The sequence below is a fragment of the Halichoerus grypus genome, chromosome 8 (assembly GCF_964656455.1).
Source record: "Halichoerus grypus chromosome 8, mHalGry1.hap1.1, whole genome shotgun sequence".
Classification (NCBI taxonomy): domain Eukaryota; kingdom Metazoa; phylum Chordata; class Mammalia; order Carnivora; family Phocidae; genus Halichoerus; species Halichoerus grypus.
Window position 1 is genome coordinate 93,518,406 of NC_135719.1, and position 13,023 is coordinate 93,531,428.

Genomic DNA, 13,023 nt, shown 5'->3' on the forward strand with positions numbered 1-13,023 from the left:
CAGAAGGAGACAGAGAAAGACACTCCCAGATAGAGACAGAGAGAGACATGAAGACAGAATCCCAGGCAAGGAGAGAGACAGAAAGAAGATGCACGGGCAAAGGGAGAGAACAGCCAGAGATGGAAACACAGTTTAAAAGACACAGACTGAGAGATGGCCTGAAAAGCAGAGGGAGGCAGTGGATAGATAGACAGACAGACAGACACACGTAGGTAAGCAGGGCAGGCAGGTAGGGCACTTCTGTCTCCCTATAGAGCAAGATACAGAGAGCCATAAAGAGAGAGGTTTAAAAAATGTTAGGTGGTTTTAATTTGAGATCTCTTATAGTAAAATGTTGCAAATTTGGAATCCCTAGGAAACTAATCATTCTGAATATAGTGTTGCGTATAATCGAAGGCTTAAATCTCTGTGTACCTTGTTTTTATTTCCTCTAAATTTTAGATTATTACCGAAATATTGCACACATCTCTCCCTTTTTTGATTTCCCCCTCCCCCAACAGGGTTCTTCTTCCACCATATATCAACCACACGGTTACCTTTCTCAAGGTTAAAGGCCATTTTGGGGTACTATTCTATCATCATTTTATTAAATAAGTTAATAGTTACACATTCTTTTGAATTACAGGAAGATGCTCTGCTTTCTGAGTATACTTTTTTTCCAATTTCTGCATTTGTTTTTGATTTCCATACTGTTATAAATTTTTTTTTGCAGTTTCTGCCTACCATTAGCAAGCTTTCTCTTCTAATTTGTGATTCTAGGCTGCTTGTTATGAGTTTAGAATACAGGTAACTGATTGAATTACATACAAAGTAATAGCAAGTAATATCTGAGTAAGGTAGTTTATAGGTATTTAATTCAAAGTTTATGGTTTTAGTGAACGGGCTTTATGACACTTAATTTCTGTCTGCTTTCTTTATATTCAAGTTTGTGCTGGTGTGAAGCTGGGAACTAATTTTTTGTAGCTGTTTTTATTCATTTATGCAAATAAACAAGCAACATTCTTCTTTTCAAGGGCTCAAAGCAGTTTTACTCAATTTATGTACAATAATAAGAAAAGAGGAAGTAAATAATGATGCCCCTGTTATTTATGTTCCCTATTCAGAGGTCACATTGCTGTGGAAGTCATGTTGTTCAAATTATAGACAAAAGGATCTCTGCGGAACCAAAGGAATTATTTTTAATATATCTAAAGCTACAGGCTGTGGAGGAAATACTTCTCATAAGTATAGAATAACCAGGAAAGAAGTTAAGGAAGGGAGCTGCTGAAGCTCTAGGACACTTACAGAAAGGAAGGTTTTAGGGCTAAAGACATAGATGCATAAATAGTTTGCAGAAGGCAGACTGCAATAGACGTGACTGAAACATCATTAAGAAAATTTGCATTTTTAGAGACTTTTTTTTGTTTTACATCAGAAATAGGAATAAGACATTCCTTTATATAAAGGGCCTGTTAATGAAACATTATTGAGAAATAAAATTAAATAGGTAAATGTATCTTTTGAGTTTTGTGATATAATTGATATGTTTAAAATCTCACAGGGTCATTGTCTTGACATCAAGGTTTGCAGGATTTATCTTAAAACACAAATTGCTTCAAAGCTCTGTCTTAAACTAATATTCATAGTCTGCTTGGGTAATTAGTTATTTTAATTAATATTATTTTACTTATTTTTTTAAAGAAATGGAGCTAACTAAAAACTTGTATTATACAGACAGGCCTTTGTGTCACCTTACACATTTTATTATAAGGAGTGCTAAAGTGGCTCTTCTTTTCCTAGCTTTATTGTAGAAACATTGCTGAAATATTTGAAGTCCGAGTTGATGAGGTATATAATGTGAACAGATATAACCATTTACTTTTTTTTTGGTTTTTGTCATTGACAGTTTAGAAAATGTAAAGCTGTGATTGGTAGGTAGGACGGGTGAGGGCATCTACAAAACGTGTCCAGGTTTCTTGAAGAGTTGTTTTTACTCTAAGTGGAGGACATTGGAAGTTGTTGGAAGCAATATGTGAGTGAATGAACATATGTTGCCGAGTGAGCATTGGTAACATCTTCTGGTTTCTTAAGAAGTAAATGATGTTTTTTGCCCTTTTGTGAAAACTTTGTTTGTCAGGGTTTTTCTTGTTTCTGCTTTTTCAGAAAAAAGATATGAAATGTTATAATCAAAGGATGTATGTAAAGTTAGCCCCCCAGAGTGAGTTGTTATGTGATTGGTTGTTGAGCCCTTTTAAGCATTTACTTATTTATTTACTTAACTATGTAAGAAAAAAGGCATGAGGATCAGAAGTCTCTGTAATTTTTTGGAATAGTATGATAAATTTCGGGATATCTCTATTAAATTTTGGTGATTTTTATTAAACTAGCAGACACATGGTTTAGTTGTTTATTTATAGTGCACAACAGTGCACTGAAAATACATATTTATAAACAAACATGTCTGCCATAAGTATACATATCTACAATAATATAGGGAAAAATGACGTCCGGATGCCATTTAAATTTAGAATATGGTGAAACTTATTTAAATTTAGAACCTTTAGGGGTCAGTGTTCCCTAAGAAAGGTTAAAAAAGGTTACTGGGCCTACCCAAATTAAATATTAAGTCTAATGTATTTTAAATATTTCTTACCAAATGAAGGCAAGAAATGGTAAGAATCATATAGCTTGAAGAAGCTTCAGACAAAAACCTTTGAATTTTACGAGTGATTATGATATATGATTTTTAGGTTTACTATTTTAGGGAATTGTATTTAATATGTAGTTTATACATAGTTATTTTTACTTACATATATTATCTCAATTTAGATATGAATCGTGTGTTTTTAAACTATTTTCTTTTAAGCTTACAAAGCAAACATGATTCTAAATCTGTACTCATTTGAAACTTGAAATGAAAAACCACTGCTAGAAGTGCCTCGAGTCCTTTCATATTGTAGTTTACTGGAGGCTAGCAAATATTTTAAAAATCTTAACTTACTGAATTTAAGTAAAAAACAACTGTCTTCTTTACTTTAGAATTAGACTAACAATTATCTTTTATAACCATGATTCTGATGGTTTTTCTACTAAGCAAAATAAATAACTAAAACCCAGTGAAAGGTAACTTGTCAGCGATTTGTTAGTTTCTTATTGAGTCAGAATACTGTTTATTTTTGCTTGGCATTTGGAACCTGTGTGCCACCATCAGCCTCTTTTATTATTGGTTCATCTATCTTTCTGTCTTTTCACAAAGTATGTATTCTTTTTACCTTTTGTCCATCTGTTATTCTGTAATTGAATTACATCTAAAACTGTTGCATGGTTTGCAAGCATTTTATAAGGGGAGACATCTTTAGAAATGCTATAGAAAAACATCTACCATGCTTTTAAATGTCTGATCATTGTGACTAAAATATGAGTGTAGAATCTCACGTCATTTTCAAAAACTTTCTTTTTAAAGCAGAGAAGAAGGAAATGAATGGTGAGTTGCATAGAATGGCCATCCATTTCTACCAGCAAGATAGCTGGTAGAAAAAAAGAGATTCCTAGGCATTATGATTAGACACTGCTTGAAATTCAGCATTTTGAAATCTAGATAATTAATCATTCCCTGCTAAATTACAGGATTTGAATTATATTTAATAATTGGCTTTCTATTAAGTAATGATATATTTTCCTTAAAAAGTATTGCAATATGTTTTTGTTTGTTTCATAGCAGAAGGTGAATTTTACTGGAGAACCAGTGCATTTAATAATTTCAATACAATGTTAAAGTAGAAAGAACACAGGTTTTGGAGCTAGATAGACCTGGGTTTCAGGTTTTTAATCTTCCACTTACTACCTACCTGGCCTTGGGCACAAATTTCATAATTTTAAGCCTGAGTTGTCTTATGTATGGACTAGGGAGATAATTCCTTTAGGACTGTTTTGGAGATTAGGGATTGTGTATGTAAAGCCCACTATAACACCTGGAAAAGGAGATGAGTTTATATAATCTGTATTTCACGTACCAGAATAATTCTTCTCACTAGTATGGTGGTGATAATGGTTTTTTACAGATGCTTTAAAAAAAAAAAAAAAAAAGGAAAGAAAAGATTGTTAACATATTTTACAGGACCTAAATAAATGGTGGTGGTGGTTGTCATTTCTTTTCTACCCAGCTGTGAAAGGTAGGTCTATAAAAGAGTTTCAGAACTATTAAGAAACAGAAACAACAGTATTTGAAATGGTTATTATTAGTTTTATAAAATATTCTTTTCAAATATAATGTTCACAATACCATTAGAAACTTGATTTTTTCAACGTAGCATAGCTTGTATTTGGTATGTTTATATTTGTTAGAATAGAATATAAAATCAATAATATTTATTTAGGGTAGAGTCTAATTTTGTACTGAAATCCCAATTGCAATAAAAATCTTCAGACGAGTGGCACCACACAATGTACCTTTCGTTTCCTTTTGGCAAGTGTGAATTTAAAAATGCATTTTTTATTTTCCATATGCCATATAAGGGTTAAAAAAGAACATGTCCTGGGTCTGATTAAATTTACTATTTATCTCTATAGGACCTAACTTAGTAGGGTGGTGGTAGCTTCTCACACATGGCCATCTAGAATATTTGGGAGAGTGGTTTTAGCACTACTGGCAGCTAGTCAACAAGGATTGATTCATTTACAGAGGAAATGCTAAGGCTACTCTTAAAAGAATGATAGAGGCTATACTCTTTCATAAAAAAATAAATTTCTCTTATTTTAAATAACTTTATTAAAATAAATGGGATTCTTTGTGTCTTTATTTTTAAGTTTGATATGAATGATTCCATTAACTACTGTTGGCCTCAGTTGCAGAATGGAATGAAAAATAAATTTACAAGGGCAACTTAAAGTTTTCTAACTGGTTATAAAGTTTATGAGCTGTGTTTTGAGATTCATTGTTTCTGATATGAATAATTCACATTTGTGAATTTATGCCATAAATTGTATTTTTCCCCTTTATTTTTTGGTAATTTTTAAATAGACTTTATTTTGTAGAGAAGTTTGAGGTTCACAACAAAATTGAGAGGAAAGTCCAGAGTTCCTACTATACCCCCTACTCCTTAACCCCCTCCCCCCCACAACACACACACACACACACACACACACACACACACACACACACAACCTTTCCCACCATCAACATCCCCACCATAGTGGAACATTTGCTACAGTTGATGAACCTACCTATAAATTCTGAATAAGGGAAAAAGTTTGCGGGGTAATAGAAGTCTCACCTTCTTTTTTTGTTTTTATTCAAGTGTTTTAAATCAGTTCAGGCTATACTCTTCATGTGGCATTCTCACTACACCTTTGGTCCTTCATTTATAAAAATGATAATTATTAAGAAGAATAAGCACAACAAATGGTAAATTTCTTTTTTTTTAATGTTTCATTCTCCCCCATTATTTCTGTACTATTGGTATGATCCTCTCTTTGTACAACTTGTGACTATTTCTTTGATTTAGGGAAATCCAACTCTACTTTTATGTCTTAAGTTCTATCAAATTTATTTGTGGCCATGAAAATATGAATATGTTTTTTTGAAATAGAAAAAAATATCTGAATTTTTCAAAAATTTTAAATTCTCCATCCTTAAGATTCTGAGGTCTTTGATAAAAATCCTCATCGATTTCTGGTTATGGCCCTTTCATGCTAGAGCACTTCCTAGAACACATAGTTACAACACAGATCTTAATACAGTATTATTGAATCTTTAATTTTTTTTAGAAATTAGGATTTCATCTTATCATATTTAAGATAACCATTTTGGTCTCCATAGTGGCTGTATTTTTTACCTTTAGTGTGATTATTATAAAGCCCTGAGTGTGCATTGGCATTTTGTTGATTTTGGAGATCTGAATCAATATACATTGGTGTATAGACTGAAATTATGGCCATTTACACAGTTGGTCCAGGTTAACTGTTTGTAGAGTAGCACTGATGTGACTCCATTTACTCACTAGGTTTGGTTATCAATAAATCTGGTAATTGAATAAAAAATTGGGGGGTCACTAAATACTCCAACTGTGTGTGTGTGTGTGTGTGTGTGTGTGTGTGTGTGTGTACAAAACAACCTAACATCTAGGACATTATTATATTTTGGGGAGTAGTTTCAGATGCAGTTTTTCTTTTGTTTTTGCCTTTTGTGTTTTTTGTTTTTTCTTGGTGAATATGAAAAAGCAAACAACAAATCAGGCTACAAAATTTTGAAATTTCATAGTCTAAATGACTAAATTAAAAATATTCTAATTTATAGCTTTGGAGTAAATTCAGTAATTCTTTACCAAAGAATAAAATTGTGCTGATAGATGTAAATTAAAAGTAATTATTTTTAAAAATCCTATTTAACTTTCATTTTTAATTTTTGAGAGAGTCTAGTCTTCACCTGTGGAAACTTTTTGGTACTTTAAAATCAGCATTCTGCTAGTGGGTGAAAGTTAAAAGTGATCAGTTCATGTTGATAAAATTATACTTGTTGAATAGATACTGAATATATTAGTTTTTGCTAATTAAGTTTTTTTTAATTAAAATTAAATTCTCTTTTTTAATGCAGTTTCACTGGCTGTACCTAGGGTAATTTGACATAAGCCAAAACATAGTAATGTTTATTGATTTTGAACAATTTTAGTATAGAAATATAATCAAAATTAAGCACATGCACGTTATTAGAGCTTGGAGTTGAGGCCTCTGGCTGGCTGAGGTACTGGCAAGTATAGGCAGGTAGTGTGCTACATGAGGGGCAAGTCTTTCGCTAACACCACAAGGGTCTCTGGCCCAATGAGTAGAGTTTGATAGTAATTCTTGCTACAAGTATAAAAAAATATATAAATAATAAAAAAGAAAAAATTAAGCACGGTATACCCTTATTTCTTTCTTTAGTATCTTTTTTATTTCTCCCCCCATTCAGAACTTTCAGGTTAATGTTGATCAGATTAGGATAGGTGGGGTTTATTTAGCATTAGTTTTCTTGAACCAACAACATGTATTAGGGGAAATATGGTAGGAAATATAGAACAAATACTGTAATCTTTAAGGATTCAGGCTTGTGTATAAGCATTTGGAATATGGAGTGTAGAGTATTCTGGATTCTTTCCACAGATTAAGTGTAAAGAATTTATAATTGGAAAGAATTCCTATTTTAAGATTAGATGTTTTTGAATTTTTGTTAAAAAATCAGATGTTGCAAATTTGGAGTCACTGAAGCCTTTTACACAATCGTTTTTAAGCATTTAAAGTTAATGATTTCAGTTTGGCAAATCTGATTGTTTCCTTTTAGAAATCTTCAGTGCCCATGTATTATAGTCAACCAGTATAGAGTTTAAGACCAGGACAAGGCTGCATTAATCCAGGTAAGAAGACCAAAGACAAAACAAAAATTTTCATTAAAAAGCCAATACTTGATCTCCTGAGGATGCACTAGAGACTTCCTCTGCATTTTTAACAGGCTATTTGCTCTCTAAGATGTACTGTATTGGTCTTTTATTACCTTTTTTTTTTTTTTTAAGTCTCTTCCCCTTCCCCAAGTCATTTGAAATGAAAACATTAAAAATTTTTTTTTACTTTTCTCAGACTTTTTTTTTTTTTTTGCCTCAGGTATTTAGTGCTTTTTTTAAAAAGTTACCAATGTTAACTCTACTATGGGGCTGATGATACAATAGTATAACTGACGAACGAGGCACTAGTGTAGTAGTCATGGTTGATTGATGAAATGGGAGTCCCCTACCTTTTCCTTTTATGCTTGTGTGTGGTTTTTTTTTTTTTTTTTTTGGGAGAAACAAATGAATAAAATACACATCATTTGCATAGAAAGTTATGTAATGATGCCATATAGAGTATAATGATTTCCTAAAACCTTGTATTTAAAGTAACCTGAATTACAATGAGAGATAAACAGAATATTTACCCATCCCTTATGAGCTGCTGCTGATATGTAAATTTATTCTTCTACTTTGCACAAATATACTTTTGAGCTACTGCTTAAACACTTTGAGGTCCTTAGTCAAACAGTTTTAATGATGCCTCCAATATTATGAAAGTGTGACATTTGATGAATGTCTCATATAGTTTTGATATCTGGGCACATGTCAACAAAAAAAATTGAACATTGGTTTGTCATGCAACACCTAGATAATTTATAATTTTACTGTTTATATCCATCTTGACATTTTTTATCTGCCAAAGGCAGGTTTCATTTGGAATCTTAATCTGAGATTTATTTGGTGGATCTGGAAATCATAGCTAGGGTTCCCACAGGAAATGGTCCATCTACCAACAGATTAAATGGCAGTCCTGCAGTTGTTAGGGGAGCTCTGCATTTAACACACATGCATACTCATTCAGTCAGCACTGTGGAGAAAAATTAAAGTAGTAACCCAGGTTTAGGAACAATGTAGCTAAAAAGTCCCATATTTGCTGAATGACAAAGGGTTATATAGCAGCATTTCATTTTATTATTCGTGCTTGAATTTCTTGTTTGCTCTGTTGAGTCTGCTGACGAATACTAATAAATGCCTGCAACAATCCAGACGAGAGATGCCTGGCAACAAAGCTATGCGGTGGACCTCCCTGATCTTCTCCAGTTCACAACCTGACCTTTTGAAAAATTGGCTGGGCTAAGCTGCAGAATTTGGGTGTAATGGTTATTGTTAACTCCAGCTTTAGGATTTATTAATTTGTGTGATCAAGACTTACCTATACTTCAAAGTTTCAAAAGACCAAACACAATCATCCATCCATTAGAACTAACATTGTGTTTCAGTGATTTCCACTTAGTGTCTGACTGGTGATTCTTCTATTTTGTTTTTCAAATCTAAAAATGCTCTTAAATAAAATGAAAGGCACAAATGAAGAAAATCTGCTTTTTTCTCTTTATATTTGTTATTAGAAAAGTTAGCGTCCATAAGTGATTTATGAAATTGTTGAATTCGTGGACAATCGGTATGTGTTCATACTTAACAAACAAAAAATAGATAATTATGAAACCTGTTTTACTTGCAGTTGTGGAAATTTAAGACTTAACCTAGTTCGTTCATATTTTTAATTACTTTATATAAATTATTTTTACAACACAAATTGAGAAAGGCTGAAAAGGTTAGAAATGTATAGTAGGTAGCCAAATAATTCATATCATTGAGGCAAAAAGGAATAAAGACCGCTCATGTTAGTTAATAAAATTTTAGGACAGTTTTCACAATTATTTCAACCTAGATAATATTTGTAATGGTTTAAATAGGATGATACAAGTTTTACACAGCTTTATGTGATATGCTCATAAGTTAATTAGGTAGCCTAAGCTTTAGGAGATTACACTATTATACTGTGTTCATGGTCTTCATACAGTGAAGGATGTTAAAATTTAGACTCTGAAACATAATAGAACTTAGTTCTTACACAGAAATATGATCTCTTCCCCAGTAGAAGGAATATTGATGTGCTCCTGACTATTCAAACTTGATAAAACAAACACTTTTTAAAATCTGGTGTAGTACCACCACTTAAAATAGCTTTTTCATAATCAAATAACAAAATTCCAGTAAAATAATTTTCATGTCTAGCCAGTGGATAATTTGAAATATGATATGCTAAGTCATCAGTTGTCTTAATCACGGATGAAATAACCTCACCACTTCTTTTTGATACGTTATTCTAAATATGCAACCACGTATAGGAATGTAAAAGATGTAGTTTATTTTGAATGTTGAACCTTCATGTGCAAATGAATAAATTATGTGATATTGGCAGGTTTCGTGATTTTCCAACTTTATAAACTTTTATAAAATCTTACTTCAATATCTGATAGCTATATTCTGCCTCTGCCCCCAATATATTTTTGACTTCTCATTATATACATTACACCTTTAATAGAACTACACAAGATGTTGTATCTGTGTGTGGCTGTGAGCACTTGAAATGTGGGCAAATATGTATGTAAACCAATGAAAATGAAAGTTACAGTTCTTCCTTTCTTCTTCTTATTGCTGTTCAAGCCAAAATATATTAAAAACTGAGAGAGTGTACAGTATCCAAGTGACAAGTTTGCATTTTTAAGTTACCTAATTTCTTGTGACTCCCAAATTAGAATCTCTGAAGGGTAAGTGCCTGTGCACTACTAACTATAGTCCTGATTATATCTAATATTGTGCCAATAGAGTGAATGCTTAAATTATGTTGTAGAAACAGGCTATTTAAATTTCTTATTTTCTTGCTATGGGATTGAATCTACAGAAATATACTATTAAATTTTCTTTCTGTGCAATGAATTTTCTTTCAGGATCTTTTCCTAGTGTCAGGATTTCTAAATTCCGAAGTTCTGATATGTGCTTTATTAAACCATTACACGTTAACTACAAGTTTTAACCTCATTAAATATTTTCTCTTTATTGTATGTTTCTCATTGAATGAGCTAGCATTATATTTATTTTTATATTCATGTCTTTGGATATTTTAATAAGAAATTTTAAGTTATATTTTATTGATTGTTTTTATATTTTAATTTAAAAATCTTTTGCTTTAAAAAAAAAAAAGAAACTTTTGCTTTTAGCCAAGCAGAATTTTGCAGATAATAATAGCTAACATTTATTGAGTGTGTACTCTTTGCTAACACTTTTCCAAGAAATTATATAATTTAAATAATTTAATCCTCATAACAATCTTTTGAGATAGGTGCTGTTATTATGTACTTTTATTGGTTGGGAAATTAATGAGGTTAAGTAATTTGCTAAAGGTCATACAGCCATGTGGTGGAGCCAGAATTCAAACCCTGCTGTTTGTCTTTAGCCCACGCACTGTGGTTTTGCTTGGAAGATCTAAATACACCAGTGTTCTACTTGGAAGGTCTAAACTTTTCTCTTGTACACACTCATAGTAGGTGAGACCACTCTGTGATATGGCACAAGTTTCTGATGTCTTTTTCTTTTATGTTTAGCAGGGGGTGGGGAAGCCCATGTATGCATCTATGTGGAAAACTAACCCTTCCCCACATAAAAAAGGAAACAGCATTATTTAGTAAAGGAAATAAATAGTATTTGTACACACACACAGATAACCTACATTTAACTTACTTAAGGAATCAGTAGAAATTATTTGGGGCCACTAACTGATAACTGTTGTTCTGATTATATTGAAACTAATGTTTACTTAGAGAAATCCTTAATCATTGAAAAAAGACATCTTTTGTTTAAAATATGGGACTACTGTAGTAATTACATCATCACATCAAGTTTACAGTCTTATTTAGTGGCAATAAATGTCATATCATTTTGATGTTGTTACATAATGTGGTAACAGACAATATACAAAAGAAAGAAGCGATAAACATGAGATTTTTGTTCTTTTTATATTTATAAAATCACATGCTATAATATAAGTAATCATCTTTCCCCTCCAAAAAAAGAGTTTAAAGAAGTGGTGACCAATTGTGTGAGTAAGCATCAGAGAGCACATTAACAAAATTGCCTCCTTTATTGTTCATCTTAGATATAAATGCCCAGAAGTAGCACCTGCATCTGAAGGTGCAAGGGATCCATTTATTTGAATGTACTTGCCTACAGTATTTCTGTTGCCCTTTTTCTTTTCTGCCCCTGAGCTCTCAGGTAGTTGGCATGTTGCTATTCTGAGTAACCCTGGGAGGATCCCTGGAGACAATTCTAGCTCTACCACTCTGAAGAAACAGCTCTGTAAACAGTATTGACCCCCCCAGGGGACCATCAAATCCGTTTACACAGATACCAGTTGTCACAAACTATTTACAAAGCCAGACAGAACAGAATTTCCCAGCCTTTAAGAATCCCTATTTGATTCTAGCCACCTCCTCACTTGTGTGTAGTAGTTGGGAAATAACAGTTATTTTTGGCCATGAGTCATGATTTGTTGAATAGCATCAGTTTAACTGAGTGTATTATATATTAACTAATGTACAATTGTCTGGAGAATTGAACTCAAAGGGGATCCTAGAGCTTTCCTTCCTAGGGTAGGAAATGGCATAATATTGTTAATTTTCTAGGCTAAGGAACTGAGAATTTAATAGCAATGCTAGTATTGAGATAGTTGACAATACTGATACCTCCAGAAGTAAAGAGAATTTGTTAGATCATGAAAATGGTCCATTGGAAACAGCACAAAAGTCACTAAAGTGACACAGGGTCTTCAAACATATGTTGGGGATGGCTGAGGCACATGTATTAAGATTCCCCCCAAATCTTTACAAAGTCCACCCATTTTGCCTAGATGAATAAACTATCTCTAGCAATAGCAATTTGAAGACTATCTAGTAGTAATCCTCTATAACATCATTTTCAAATGGCCATAGGATAAGCTTGTACGGTAGCGATAGCACAAGGTATTAATAGAAAAAATTGGGAAATATATTTGGTTTGAAGTAGTCAAATTCTCATGTCTAGTAATACAGTGTGCTCACAGAAGAGCAAATAAAGTAAATAAAGGAATTGATAGTAGTCATAAAAATTCCCTGTCGTTTAACTCTTAGGAAAGATAGACATTGGGGAGGGTATGTGCTATGGTGAGTGCTGTGAATTGTGTAAGACTGTTGAATCACAGACCTGTATGTCTGAAATAAATAATACATTATATTAAAAAAAAAGAAGAAGATAGCAGGAAGGGAAAAATGAAGGGGGGGGGAAATCGGAGGGGGAGACGAACCATGAGAGACTATGGACTCTGAGAAACAAACTGAGAGTTCTAGAGGGGAGGGGGGTGGGGGGATGGGTTAGCCTGGTGATGGGTATTAAAGAGGGCACGTACTGCATGGAGCACTGGGTGTTATACGCAAACAATGAATCATGGAGCACTACATCAAAAACTAATGATGTAATGTATGGTGATTAACGTAACAATAAAAAAAGAAAGACTTCAGAGTCTTATGAAGTATGAAGAGATTGATAATTGACTCTCTAAGTCCATATGGAGAAATATGTTTAAATAGTATTCTGTTCATCATAATGATGGAACAGTTAACAAGGACATTGATTAAACACTGAGGCAGATTAC

At 32.7% G+C, this 13,023-nt stretch overlaps 1 protein-coding gene and 1 non-coding gene across 14 annotated transcripts in view; both read left to right on the forward strand.

The window, feature by feature from the left end:
• The window catches only part of MIPOL1 (mirror-image polydactyly 1), a 306,247-nt gene that overhangs the window by 52,415 nt on the left and 240,809 nt on the right, over positions 1-13,023 (forward strand). The gene's annotated exons all lie outside the window — the stretch shown is intronic.
• Positions 6,673-6,830, forward strand: LOC118543126 (small nucleolar RNA SNORA62/SNORA6 family). The gene has a single exon (XR_004920923.1). It is a non-coding gene; the product is annotated as a small nucleolar RNA SNORA62/SNORA6 family (small nucleolar RNA).